General features: G+C 46.0%; 1 pseudogene across 1 annotated transcript; it reads left to right on the top strand.

The window, feature by feature from the left end:
• The first annotated feature begins 1,135 nt into the window (after nt 1–1,135).
• Nucleotides 1,136–3,783, top strand: LOC311225206 (elongation factor 2b-like; annotated as a pseudogene). The gene has a single exon. The product of its transcript is annotated as an elongation factor 2b-like (transcript).
• The last annotated feature ends 10,372 nt before the right edge of the window (nt 3,784–14,155 follow it).

The following is a 14,155-nucleotide window of genomic DNA, read 5'->3' as shown; positions in this document are numbered from 1 at the left end:
CCTCCCCCCTGATCAACCTTTCCATCACAGTCGAGAATGCAGCTGTGACCGCGTCCCCGACCGCCAAGAACCTTGGTGTTGTCCTCGACGACCAGTTGAACTTCTCTGCTCACATCGCAGCGACAACCAGAACCTGCCGATTCCTCCTGAGCAACGTCAGAAGGATCCGCCCCTTCCTGACAAAAGAAGCCACCCAACTCCTCGTCCAATCAACAGTCATCTCCCGCCTCGACTACTGCAACGCACTGCTCGCTGGCCTCCCGGCCACTGCCACTAAGCCTCTTCAACTCATTCAGAACGCACCGCACCGCCTGATCTCAAACCTACCGAAGTCGGCCCATGGCACCCCACTTCTTAGGGACCTGCACTGGCTCCCCATTGCTGCACGAATCCGCTTTAAGGCCCTCGACCTAGCATACCGTGCGGCAAAGGGAACCGCTCCCGCCTACCTCCGGTCAATGGTCTCTAACTACACACCCTCAAGACCCCTATGCTCTGCATCTTCTGGCCGCCTCAGACCTACTCCTATCCAAGCTCCGGGAGGGTCATCAAAGAGAAGTCGCCTATTCTCAGGCCTTGCCCCACAATGGTGGAACGAACTACCCACCCCAGTTAGGACAGCCGAAACACGTCCAATCTTTCGCCGTCGACTAAAGACACACTTCTTCAACCATTATCTGAATTAAAAAAATATATATATATATATCTAACCCTAACTAACCGTACTGTCATGCACTTGTCCTAATAAACTAACCTACACTGTAGCACTCAACACTTTGATGAACATTGTTGCTCAGCTGATAGAGTTGTGCCCTTCCTGATGGCTTGTCGTACAGAACTTGTAAGTCGCTTTGGATAAAAGCGTCAGCTAAATGACTAAATGGAAATGGAAAATGTAAATGGAAGAGAAATAAACCATTTGGATATATTTGTTTTACACTGGAGCGGCTGTGGACATTACTTTTCTTTATCAACGAACGTACTACTCACGAGTAAGCAACTTTAACCAGTAGAGTGGAACATCGGCCCTCATATTAGTAAGAAAACTGTATTTTCCCAGTCTCCAAAATCACAGCCGAGCCCCACACAGGGCTCTTCCCTGCCTATGCCCTCGTGAGGTGGGCAGTGTAAAATCCGTGTCTCTTTCTCCACAAAGCGAATCTAAAACCATCCGTCAAAATGGTGAACTTTACCATAGACAAGATCCGTGCCATCATGGACAAGAAGGCCAACATCCGTAACATGTCGGTGATTGCGCACGTTGACCATGGAAAGTCAACCCTGACTGACTCGCTGGTGTCGAAGGCCGGTATCATTGCCGGCTCCCGTGCTGGAGAGACCAGATTCACAGACGAACAGGAACGATGCATCACCATCAAATCAACAGCCATCTCTCTGTACTATGAACTGGGTCAGAACGACATGGCCTTCATCAAGCAGGGAAAAGATGGACTTGGCTTCCTCATCAACCTGATCGACTCCCCCGGGCACGTTGACTTCTCCTCTGAGGTGACTGCTGCTCTCCGTGTCACTGACGGAGCCCTGGTTGTGGTGGACTGTGTGTCTGGTGTGTGTGTGCAGACTGAGACTGTGCTCCGCCAGGCCATTGCTGAGCGAATCAAGCCTGTTCTGATGATGAACAAGATGGACTGTGCCTTGCTGGAGCTGCAGCTTCAACCGGAGGATCTCTACCAGACCTTTCAGCGTATTGTTGAGAACGCCAACGTCATCATCGCCACCTATGGAGAGGATGAGGGTGGGCCCATGGGCAACATCATGATTGACCCCATCATCGGTACCGTTGGTTTCGGTTCTGGGCTCCACAGCTGGGCCTTCACACTCAAGTAGTTTGCTGAGATGTACGCTGCCAAGTTTGCTGCCAAAGCAAACGCACAGATGACACCTGACGAGCGTTGCAAGAAGGTGGAGGACATGATGAAGAAGCTGTGGGGTGACCGGTTCTTCGACCCAGAGACTAGCAAGTTCAGCAAGTCTCAAAATGGGCCAGATGGCAGGAAGCTGCCCCGTACTTTTGCCCAGCTCATCCTCGACCCCATCTTCAAGGTGTTCGATGCCATCATGAATTTCAAGAAGGAGGAGACCGAGAAACTGATTGAGAAGCTGGACAAGACTAAGGAAGGCAAGCCCCTGCTGAAGGCTGTGATGCGTCGCTGGCTGCCTGCCGGAGAAGCCCTGCTTCAGATGATCACCATCCACCTGCCTTCCACTGTCACTGCCCAGAGGTACCGCTGTGAGCTGCTCTATGAAGGACCTGGAGATGACGAGGCTGCCATCGGTAACAAGAACTGTGACTCCAAGGCCCTCCTGATGATGTACATCTCCAAGATGGTGCCCACCACTGACAAGGGTCGCTTCTATGCTTTGGCCGTGTCTTCTCTGGCACTGTCTCCACTGGCCTGAAGGTGCGCATTATGGGACCAAACTACACTCCCGGAAAGAAGGAGGACCTCTATTCGTCAAACCTATTCAGAGGACTATTCTGATGATGGGCCGTTACGTCGAGCCCATCGAGGACATGCCATGTGGAAACATTGTAGGTCTGGTCGGTGTGGACCATTACCACCTTCGAGGCGGCCCACAACTTGAGGGTAATGAAGTTCAGTGTCAGCCCTGTGGTGAGAGTGGCTGTGGAGGCCAAGAACCCTGCTGACCTGCCCGAGCTGGTGGAGGGCCTGAAGCGTCTGGCCAAGTCCGACCCCATGGTGCAGTGTTTCATCGAGGAGTCTGGAGAGCACATTATCGCTGGAGCTGGAGAGCTGTATCTGGAAATCTGCCTGAAGGATCTAGAGGAGGATTACGCCTGCATTCCATTGAAGAAATCTGACCCTGTGGTGTCCTACAGAGAGACCGTCAGTGAGGACTCCAGCATCATGTGTCTGTCCAAGTCTCCCAACAAGCACAACCTTCTGTTCATGAAGGCCCCTCCCTTCCAGGATGGCCTGGCTGAGGACATCGAGAAGGGTGATGTCTCCAATCGTCAGGAGCTCAAACTCTGTGCCTGTTACTTGACTGACAAGTTTGAGTGGAAGGTCACCGAGGCTCGTAAGATCTGGTGCTTCGGACCCGATGGAACCGGCCCCAACCTGCTTGTGGATGTGACCAAGGGAGTGCAGTACCTCAATGAGATCAAGGACAGTGTGGTGGCCGGCTTCCAGTGGGCCAGCAAGAAGGGGGTCCTGTGTGAGGAGAACATGCACGCTATTCGCTTCGACATCCATGATGTGACCCTCCACACTGATGCTATTCACCGCGGTGGTGGCCAGATCTTTCCCACTGCCCGCAGAGCGCTGTACGCCTGCCATCTCACAGCTGAGCCCAGACTCATGGAGCCAGTCTACCTGGTGGAGATCCAGTGCCCTGAGGCCGTGCTGGGAGGAATCTACGGTGTGTTGAACAGGAAACGTGGTCATGTGTTCGAGGAGTCCCAGGTCATGGGAAACCCCATGTTCATTGGAAAAGCCTTCCTGCCTGTCAATGAGTCAGTCGGATTCACTGCAGACCTTCGTTCCAACACCGGTGGCCAGGCCTTCCCACAGTGTGTGTTCGACCACTGGCAGATCCTTGCGGGAGATCCCCAGGATCCTATAACCAAGCACGCTACGATCGTCGCCGAGACACACAAACACAAGGGGATGAAAGAGGGCATCCCTGCCCTGGACAACTATCTGGACAGAATGTAAAAGGTGGCGCCCCCTCCCCTCCACCACCTCCTGTCATTCCTTCCCTTCCATCATTTCCTCCACAATGGTGGCCAGGACTGTACTGAACACCATGGGGACCTAACCACGGAGGACTCAGAGGTAAAGAACGCCGTGGTCAGCGCTACTACAGCTGAAGAGCAGTTTGACACAGTTCAGCAGTTCCTGGAATATTACTCCAATTGGAACCGTCTCAAGAAGGCAGTCGGTTGGGTGCTGAAGCTTAGAAGCACTCTGCTGATGCTGTGTCGCAAGAGGGTCCGTGTCAAGATGAAGACGACCATTTTAGATAGACCTATCACTAAGGTCTGTCTTCTCCAAGAAGCTGCATGAGGCGGTGGTAAAGACCGTCCTCCTACGGTGTGCCATGTACTAGGGACCTCTGGCACCAGGTATTGGTTATCCAGCAGCAGAGACACTTATCAGTTAAAATAGTGTTTGGTTTAGCTTCTTGTTTTTTTGTTGTTAGTAATTGTCTCTAGATTAGAAGTACAATTCGGGTCCGGTGTAGGAGCCAAAGCTATATATTTAGGTTATTGTATTATATGAATGTTTATATGTTTATTTGTATATCCTTACATTGAAACAGTATTAGGAATATTGATTGGATTTAGATAGTCATTGAACCGGCTTATTTGTCATAATAGAACATTCTAGAACATTTGTGATGTCACAGTATGATGTCATGACCGAACGTTCTGGAACATTTGTGATGTCACTGTATGATGTCATAACGGAACATTCTAGAACATTCGTGATGTCACCGTATGATGTCATAACCGGAAATTCTAGAACATTTGTGTCTATATATAGTCCATAATTCTCACGGTGTGTGGAAAAGCAGCCCAGGATAAGATAGCAGGGGGCAAGGTGGGTCCCGCGGAGGGGGGCTCAGACAGGAAGTAGCAGCAGTAGCTGCACTCCAATGGACAATGTAGTTGATGACGGGGTCCAGTAGAAGAAAAAAAAGAAGGTGAAGAAGGAGAAGAAGGAGAAGAAGAAGAGCCCATAAAAAGAATTGCGGAGGGCAGTAATACGCCACGATGCGTCTACTCTGCCGGAAATTCAAATAAGAAGAAGAAGAAGAACGGTGTGTGTAGCTTGAAACAGGACTGAACAGTACTGAACGGATAGACTCAACAACAAAGACTGAAGCTTGCATTTCTCAACCAAGGTGCCAAGCCTTCCGGTTTGCTGTGGAAAGAGCCGGCAAGTGGATTTACGGCTTTCCAGTGTGGAGGAATTTTCATGTGTTGAGTCGGCGGTGATTTTGGAGACTGGGAAAATACAGTTTTCTTACCTTGTAGTAGTGACGTGAATATTTAGGGAAGTAGATTTAACCTGTTAAGCCTTAAGGTCCTAGGGGGACCCTGCTTTTCTTTATCATAAATCGATCAATAGAGACCGTATTAGATCCCCAATTATCATATCATGGGGTATCATTGGAAAGCCACACTCATTGGCTACAACCCTCTGCAAAGATTTTCGAGATCGCCAAATGATTGACGGAGCTAGCTCCGGAAGTCAGGGGTGGTAATGTGTACTTTTGCATACTTTGGGGCACGCCTCACATATCGGCATGTAACTCGAGAACCGCTGAACGGATTTTGTCACCTGAAAGGGAATCGACAGGCAACAAATGGGGCTTTAATTCTATCCATATATTGTATTAAAAGAAATGCACACCCGAGCCACTAGAGGTCGGCAAAGAATCGTCCACATGTGGGCCCTTGGATGTTAAGAGGTCAATGTTTTTAAATATTTTTTTTGTAGAGTAAAGACTATCAAAAACAGTAGTCGTGTATATTTTCATTTTTACCGATGTTTTATGCGATTTATCGGAAATACAAATGTATCTGAAAATGCTAATTATCGTAAAAACCGCAAGAAATGACTAAATCCAGATTCAACCCTGCCATTGGAAAGAGGAGCATTTTCCATATCCATAGATGTATGATTTGGCCATAATAGGGTCAAGTTCAAGGTCAAATATGAATTTATAATTAAAGTCGATTATCATTAATTACTGTATCTACAAATCCTTCTGTTTAGATTTTTTGTACACATGATCTCAATAAGGTGGTGAATGAGCTCAGTGAGCATTTTCTCCTACCCGTATCAATTTTTTATCATCAAAATCATAAATCATAATTAATCATAATTAATGTATTCATTACAGACACAATATTACTAGTAACAGACACAATATTTCTGACACTGGAAATACATACCCCCAGGTCCCTAGATGTTCCTAGATACCAAGAACATGCAAATTGACCTTGCAGAAGTGGAGCAATCTTCCATTTACTTAGGCATGTACCTTTAGGCGAAAACGGTCTACAGATTAACAGGTTAAGATCACTTCTGTAAAGAAAGACTTCGCTGTGGAAGAGAAATAAACCATTTGGATATTTTTGTTTTACACTGGAGCGGCTGTGGACATTACCTTTCTTTATCAACGAACGTACTACTCACGAGTAAGCAACTTTAACCAGTAGAGTGGAACGTTGACCCTCATATACCCCATAGTTCCAGGGTAGGTAGGTACTATTGTTATTATGTATTCCATAGTTCCAGGGTAGGTACTATTGTTGTTATGTATTCCATAATTCCAGGCTAGGTACTATTCTTGTTATGTATTACATAGTTCCAGGGTAGGTACTATTGTTAGTATGTATACCATAGTTCCAGGGTAGGTACTATTGTTATTATCATGGTTGTGTAGTTGAACCCATAATGCAGACAAGGAGAGACGGTAGGCAGTACTGGATAAAACCCAATATGGGTATATTTAATGGGTAGTCAAAGTCCAGGCATGGGTCGGTACACAATGTAGTTTCTCATAATGTCCAGAGTATACATGGGGACAGGAGAGTCAGACAGACAGGGTTAAAGCAGGAGCAGGTGTCGTCAGCCGGGCATAGGTCAGAGCAGTTCGTTGTGAGCCAGGCCAGTGTCTCCAGGTCTTAGCCGGCAGGTCAGTATCTCCAGGTCTTCGCCGTGCAGGCTAGGAGAGAGGATGAGAACACAGGTTAGGATAAGGTCAATGCACCAGAGATCCAGGCGAACAACTAAGGCAACAGAATAGTGAACAAGAGCATTGGAACGTGACTAACGTGGTACGAGAGTTTACGATCTGACAGCTTCTCCACGTCTGGGGCGGGTTTAAATATATGATGTACTCTGCCACCAGACCTCAGATCAGCTGCCCGTGACACACCAGCTGCATCTACTTGACATAATGAGAGCGGGAGAAGGGAAAAGAGAGACAGAGAGAGGGGGGAGCACTGACAGGCAGGAACCATGACAGTTATGTATTCTATAATTACAGGGTAGGTACTATTCTTGTTATGTATTCCATAGTTTCAGGGTAGGTACAGTAGGTACTATTGTTATTCAATGAGCCTGGGTCACATGACAACAGTAGTATTATGTCTGTGATATGTTTCAATGAGCCTGGCTCACGTGACAACAGTAGTAATATGTTTGTGATATGTTTCAATAAGCATTGGTCCCATGACGCATGTTTTTTTTTAAATTCAGTCCGTTTGAATTCATTGTTTTGTTTAAAAATATTAAATCAACAAAAAAAAAGATACCTAATTGTATATTATGTCATTCATTAAAGGTGCTATAGATAACATTCAACCACTAGATGTCACACTAGAGCACCAGCATGTAATTTATCCAATCAGGTACATTCCACATGGATAAATGGAAAGTAGGGAGGGGATACATGAACACAACATGTAAACAACAGCATTAATTTTGGACCTGCCAAAACCTTTAAAATTATGAAGGAATTAATCAATCGTTGTTTGGGGGGGGGGGCAATACTTTTATTCTGCACATTTTTTCCTTAGTCTACATAGAAATTGTATCTATAGCACCTTTAAATATCCATCTGGATTTGTATATTGTTATTCTTATTACAGTCAATGTACTCCTGACCTCATATTCCTGACCTCATATTCCCTGGGGATTAATTCAATTCTTATTTTATAACCGCAGACCCCAGGCCTCCCATAACACCACCCCTCCATCGCCCACCCCCCCATCACACACCACCTCCCTACCCCAGGACCCCTTCTCCCTACCCCAGACACCCAATGAACGCCTCCCTGGTCCAGATGAGATCCACCTGGCTTCCCCCAGACTCAGATTCCAACCAGCTACTCACAGAACCCTCCGTAGCTGACAGAGAAAATGGTAAAGATGAGAGAGGGAGGGAGGGAGGGAGGGAGGGAGGGAGGGAGGGAGGGAGGGAGGGAGGGAGGGAGGGAGGGAGGGAGGGAGGGAGGGAGGGAGGGAGGGAGGGAGGGAGGGGGGAGGGAGGGAGGGAGGGACTGGGATGGAGAGAGGGAGAGATGGATGGATGGATAGATGGATGGATGGACCAGAGCGTATCAGTCTTCTTTTATTACAAGAGTAAAAATAATAAACATCAATAGACATATATGCCAAGACTAAACTATTGTGTTACATTGTGATGTAGTTATTAACATTCACACACCGACGGCGAAGGCAATTGTGCAAGGTGCTCATCGGGAACAGTTAAGCGTTAAGTGTCTTGCTCAAGGAATCTAACGAGGAACCTTCTGATTACCAGACGACCGCTCTACCTCCTGAGCCACTTTTGGGGGGTTCTATTTGACAAGAGATCGCTGTTTGACGGCATAACAGATTCTACCTATGAAGCCACTTTGTCCCAACACATGTAGAGAAGCAGACAGACACCAGGGTCCCAAAGAGAGGGAGGTTTGAGGTTGTCCTCCAGACACCCAGGCCCACCAGGACTCCTAGCCTACAGATGGAGCCTCATCCCTGGGTAGATGATGGAGCAAGACCCCTTGGAGATCTGACAACACTCCAGGTGACCTGTTTCTGTATCAAGTAGTGAATTAAATGACCATAGAAATTAATGGAGATAAATGGTTAATGGTGGAGATACCAATACCAATGGATCTTTACATAGGATAGTTACATGTAACATTTAAAGGTGCTTAACCCATTTGAAGAATTCACATTATGTTATTACTGTGCTCCAGGACAGTTCAGTCAGTATTTGTGAACACGCACTATTCTCTAAAGCTAGAAATCAGAGAGAGAACCCTCTAATTGTTGATGTCACTGGGATGTAAAATCATAGACAATTAATGGGGCCATACAAATGTTTGTGTGAGCTCTTACACCCAAATTATGTTTTAATTCTGGTTGAGACCTTATAGCAATGCTAGAATATAAACCTAATTAGGGTGTAAGAGCTACACAAACATGTTATGGTCTCGTAAAGTCAGAGAAACATTTATTATCTATGGAGCAGCTCCAGATTTTACATCCTAGTGACACCATTTACATTTTGTCATTTAGCTGACGCTTTTATCCAAAGCGACTTACAGATGCAGCACTCCAGATTCAGTTCCCTTCTACTGCTCCTGTACCACCCCTCTACCACTGTAGAACTACACTCAGGTGTTATATTTCGGGGGTGACTGAGGCCTTGTCCAGACTAAAACAATTTTGATCTGTTTTGTTTTCGTTTCGTTTTAAGGTTTCCGTAAAAACGAAAACGTCTTAAGATAATAAGTGCATGCCACAAATTTACAATATAAATGTCTTTCCCGTTTCTTTTATTTTGAAAACCCCCAACCGGAAGTGTTATAGTGTCTGTTGCTAGCAGCTTAACTTGTGTCGGACGGTTCTGTGCTTTTCGAGCGAACGTAACGTCATTAGTTTCCAAAGGAAAGGAGAGAAAGACCGCGGCTCACATGCAGCTCAAACTACCTGTTGGAATAAATTAATTGATTGATGTTTAACTTGTCCCTGTGGGTGTCCAGTCATTTCGACTAGCAAACGTTGTATTTAACGTTACCTCAGGATACCACTGTCTATTGTATTTAGTTGGTTAGCTATTTAGCTAATGTGGATAGCATTTTGAATAGTATCAATGCTAGCTGGCTGGCTACAGCTTTATTTACTAAATTATGGAGGATTTTAATCGTCAAGGTAAGAGAGGATTTGTCATGATCAACTGAAGGTGTATGCTATGAAACAATATGTGCTTGGGTTTTAAGAAAAAGGCCAGCTATGTGACGCTAATTATTTAGCTAATATTGATAGCATAGCTTGCTGGCTACAGCTCAACACCATGCCATGGGGATACTATTTACTAAATTATGGAGGCTTTTTAATCGTCAAGGTAAGAGAGGATTTGTCATGATCAACTGAAGGGGTATGTTATGGAACAGTATGCTTGGCTACTACTTGGGTTTTCAGAAAAAGTACATTTAGCTGTAAAAGCCCGATCAAGCTCTGTAACACTGTTAAGGGAGATGTCAATCTGTTGTCGACAGTGGTTGGTGATGTTTGGCTGAGTTTGCACATGCGGGTAAGGGAGAGGTGGGCTATGCGTAATCGGTTCAGGAGAAGACGCGTATCGCTTGTAAAGATGGTGACGCAGTAGGGGGCGTCTTCAGATTGGGGGACCCTGATGGAAACAAGACAAACGTCTTTCTCAGGTCTGCATCCCCTTAACAATTGTATGTATTGAGCCGTACTGTATTGTACCCATTCTGCAATCTGTTAAATAAAGTTTTCATTCATTCATTCATTCAGGCGTCTTCAGAATTGCGCACTCTGGGAGCTGGTATCAGAAAGTACCGTCTTCAGGCTGCCAGAACGCAGTTCCGTGTGGCAGAACGATGCAAACGATCAAATACTTTGCTTAAAACGACTAAAATCGTTTTAGTCTGGACATAGCCTGAGCTGACCCCCAAGAGAACAAAGGAAGGGTACTTGACTCAAGTGCTCTTCCAGAGAGGGGGTCGGGGGCTACTGCCCTCAAACCACCAAGATCATTTTTAATAAGTGGGTTCGGGGCAGTCTGACTTGGGGTACTGCCCATATATTAGTGTTGCAATGCATGATAAGTAAACAGTGAAAAAAGCTAAGGAATCGGATGGAGCTGGGGCGTTTGGGACGAATACAAATTTAAGATGAAAATCTCCCCAGCCTGTGGGAGGTGGAAGTAGAGCCTGTGGAGGTGTGAAATTTGGCCCGGTCCAGAACAATAGGAGTCACAAAATCTGTTTGGAGTGGAGTAGTGGAGGAGTGGTAGAGGCGCAGTAGAGGTTTGATTTTTCAGTGCTGGATCTGTACAAGTTCTGTACGACAAGTCAGCAGGAAGGGTACAACTCCATCAGCTGAGACAATGTTCATCAGTGTTGAAACTTGAGTGCTGCAGTGTTGAGTGCATAGTGGTAGAGACATGTAGTATATTAGGAAGAGTGCATGATAGTAGAGGACAGTAAGAAGGTTAGTATTGGAGGGTTCTCTCTCTGATCTCTAGCTTTAGAAGAGAGTGGTGCTTGCTCACAAATACTGACTGAGCTGTCCTGGGGCACAAGAAAAACACATTTTTCTTAAATTCTAAATTTGATTTTTTACGGTTTGATCAAGTGAGCATGTGTTTTAGAGTTAGAGGTATGTGTTAAAGGTGTCAACTGCATGCTAGCAAAGACTTTTACTTCCTCTCTTTGGGTGAAACCACAACCCTCTACTGGTTACAATCCTATCGCCATGTGGTTGCCAGCATGAAAGGCAGCAGTGCTACAGATAAAGCCAAATCAAAAGATCTCTCTAATTAAAATAGTAAATGGACTGCATTAATATAAGGCTTCAACCACTCAAAGCGCTTTACAACTTATACGTCACATTCATTCACACATTCACGGCGAAGGCAACCATGCAAGGTGCCAATCAGCTCGTCAGGAGCAGTTAGGGGTTAAGTGTCTTGCTCAAGGACATTTCAACATGAAGTCAGGAGGAGTTGAAATCCACCCCGGGAACCTTCGGATTACCAGACAACTGTTTTACCTCCTGAGCCACTGTCGCCCCTAACTAACTAACTCTGTTACTCATGGATAACCACCAACACGTATGTAAGGGATAATGTATAGCTACGAGGTCATTGTTGCAAAATAATTAACCGACACGGAGTTTAGAACACAGAGGCGCCGCGCTGATGCGACAATGACCGAGTATAGCTATACATTATCCCGCTTATTACATGGCTAACTTACTAACAATATACCTAATTCATTTTACACCATCGACAAGACGAGATCAAATGCAGACGCAGTTGTTCTGTGGCTCCTCTATCATCGCCGGCAGGTGTGTGGTACGTCCAGTGGCGGTTGGAATGCCCCACGGGCCCTGAGGCGAGATTGACAGCTCTTGACAGCTCGGGCCAGCTCGGCCCCCCCCCCCCCCCTCACCACCTGACCCGGCACCGGGACATCCCTCCCTCCTCCCACGTGTGCGCAACACGGACATTAATAAGAACGCTTCAATAAGGAAAGTCACGGAGCATGGAGGGTCATAAAAAAATAAAGTGATCAAATCGCTTTTGTCTTCTCTCTTCTACTGTGAAGCCAAGCTTGGTCATGCAGGTCTCTCTCCCATCTCTCTCTCCTATGATCCCAATATCTCTCACACACAATTCTGGAAATTCCTGGAATAGTGGAATAAAACAGGAAAAACGTTTCAGCACCACGGAGAGTGTTCTCTGCACTGCCGCCGCGCGGTATATAAAGCAGGCCCAGGCTCGCCACAACAGTGGATTTAAAAGCCTTTTATAGATAATTCATTTGTATCGCAACGGAGTCACGGATCTAGTCTTGCCACGTAGCATTATGTAGACAAAATTCATATAGAATAAACAAGTCTAAAACAAAGACTTTTAAACGAAGTTTAGCCTATTAAATCATTTTATAAGCATTCGTTTATTTGCGTCTGTGTGAGAACTGAAGCAACCACCATCTGCAGAACACCAGCCCAGCTCTCTCTGTCCCCACGCTGGCCGTGAGGCCGCGGTGGTATATAAAGTCACTGTGACTGAACTGCTTGGCTGTTCTGAATCTGACTGGTGGTTATGCCTGTAAAGTGCAAACAAAGGTCGATAAATGATCTCTAAAAACCAAGTATGTTATTTACATTAATAAGCGCCATGGCTGCTGGGCCGCCGCCGCCCTAATAGATGTATAAATATAAGTTTATGGTAAACTGTAATCTCATTATCTGTCCAACAGTCCAAGGTTACCTGCTGCTGCATGGTAGTTGACACACCGCGGCTGAAGGCAGTGTCCGTGCCGGGCATGTTGTCGGGTGATCAGGTGAAGGGCTTGTTGTTGTTGGGGATGGGAGGTCAGGAGGAGGAGGAACGTCGGCACGAGGCCCTGTTACTTTTATAACAAATGCGTCTAATTTAGGTAGCTTTGCGTTCTTCTCGTCCCGTTCTTTTTTGTCTGTTCTTTTTTGACGGCCACATTTATGTTTGTAAGGCTTAGGCGGCATGGTTGCGGAATATAATGGATCATTCACTTTCACTCACTGATGATTTCACTCGCTGTAAGAGACAGACGTCTGCTGTTCGTTTTAATTTCCGCACCAGGTAAATTGTCTCATGACGCAATGATGCATTGATTGCTGGGTAATGTTGTTGTCCTCCAGTAACAAGTCAGATTTTGCACTGGAGGCACAACAGGAGAGACAACATTTCCCAGCAATCATCATTCTTTAATTTATTTTAGGCTACAATCGGGAAGAATAGGAGGGCCTATTAGTTTCTATGTCAAATGTATATACTCCCTTTTCTTGACTCCTTCTGTATCACAAACAGTACTGTATTTGCAAATCTGGTATGTCATAAATGTATAGATGTAGCAGTACTGACTATCTGTATGTCATGTATGTCATAAATGTCCTGATGAATTGAAAATGGGGGACCCTGATGTAAACAAGACGAAAGTCTTTCTCTGGTCTGCATCCCCTTAACAATTGTGTGTATTGAGCTGTACTGTATTGTACCCATTCTGCAATCTGTTAATAAAGTTTTCAATCAATCAATCAAGCCTGACAGCGTGGGGACAGAGAGAGGAGAGGAGAGGAGAGGAGAGGAGAGGAGAGGAGAGGAGAGGAGAGGAGAGGAGAGGAGAGGAGAGGAGAGGAGAGGAGAGGAGAGGAGAGGAGAGGGGAGGGCTGGGCTGGGCTGGTGTTCTGCAGATGGTTGCTTCAGTGTTCTCACGCAGACCACAAATAAACGAACGCTTATAAAATGATTTAATAGGCTAAACTTCGTTTAAAAGTCTTTGTTTTAGACTTGTTTATTCTATTTGAATTTATTCGACATAATGCTACGTGGCACGACTAGATCCATGACTCCGTTGCGATACAAATAAATTATCTATAAAAGTGCCCTATCTTTTAAATCCATCCACTGCTGTGGCGAGCCTGGGGCGAGCCTTTATCGCTACCGGGAAAACATAGGGGGAACATAGGGGGCCCGGGAAACATAGAACCCTTTTGGAACATGGGAAACATAGGGGGCCCGGGGAACATAGGACCCGGGCCCCGGGGCATGGCGCAATGCAGTCTGT

The sequence above is a fragment of the Notolepis coatsorum genome, assembly GCF_963971535.1.
Source record: "Notolepis coatsorum genome assembly, chromosome: 3".
NCBI classification, from domain to species: domain Eukaryota; kingdom Metazoa; phylum Chordata; class Actinopteri; order Aulopiformes; family Paralepididae; genus Notolepis; species Notolepis coatsorum.
Note: the sequence above shows the minus strand (reverse complement) of the source record. Positions and strands in the feature narration are given on the sequence as shown.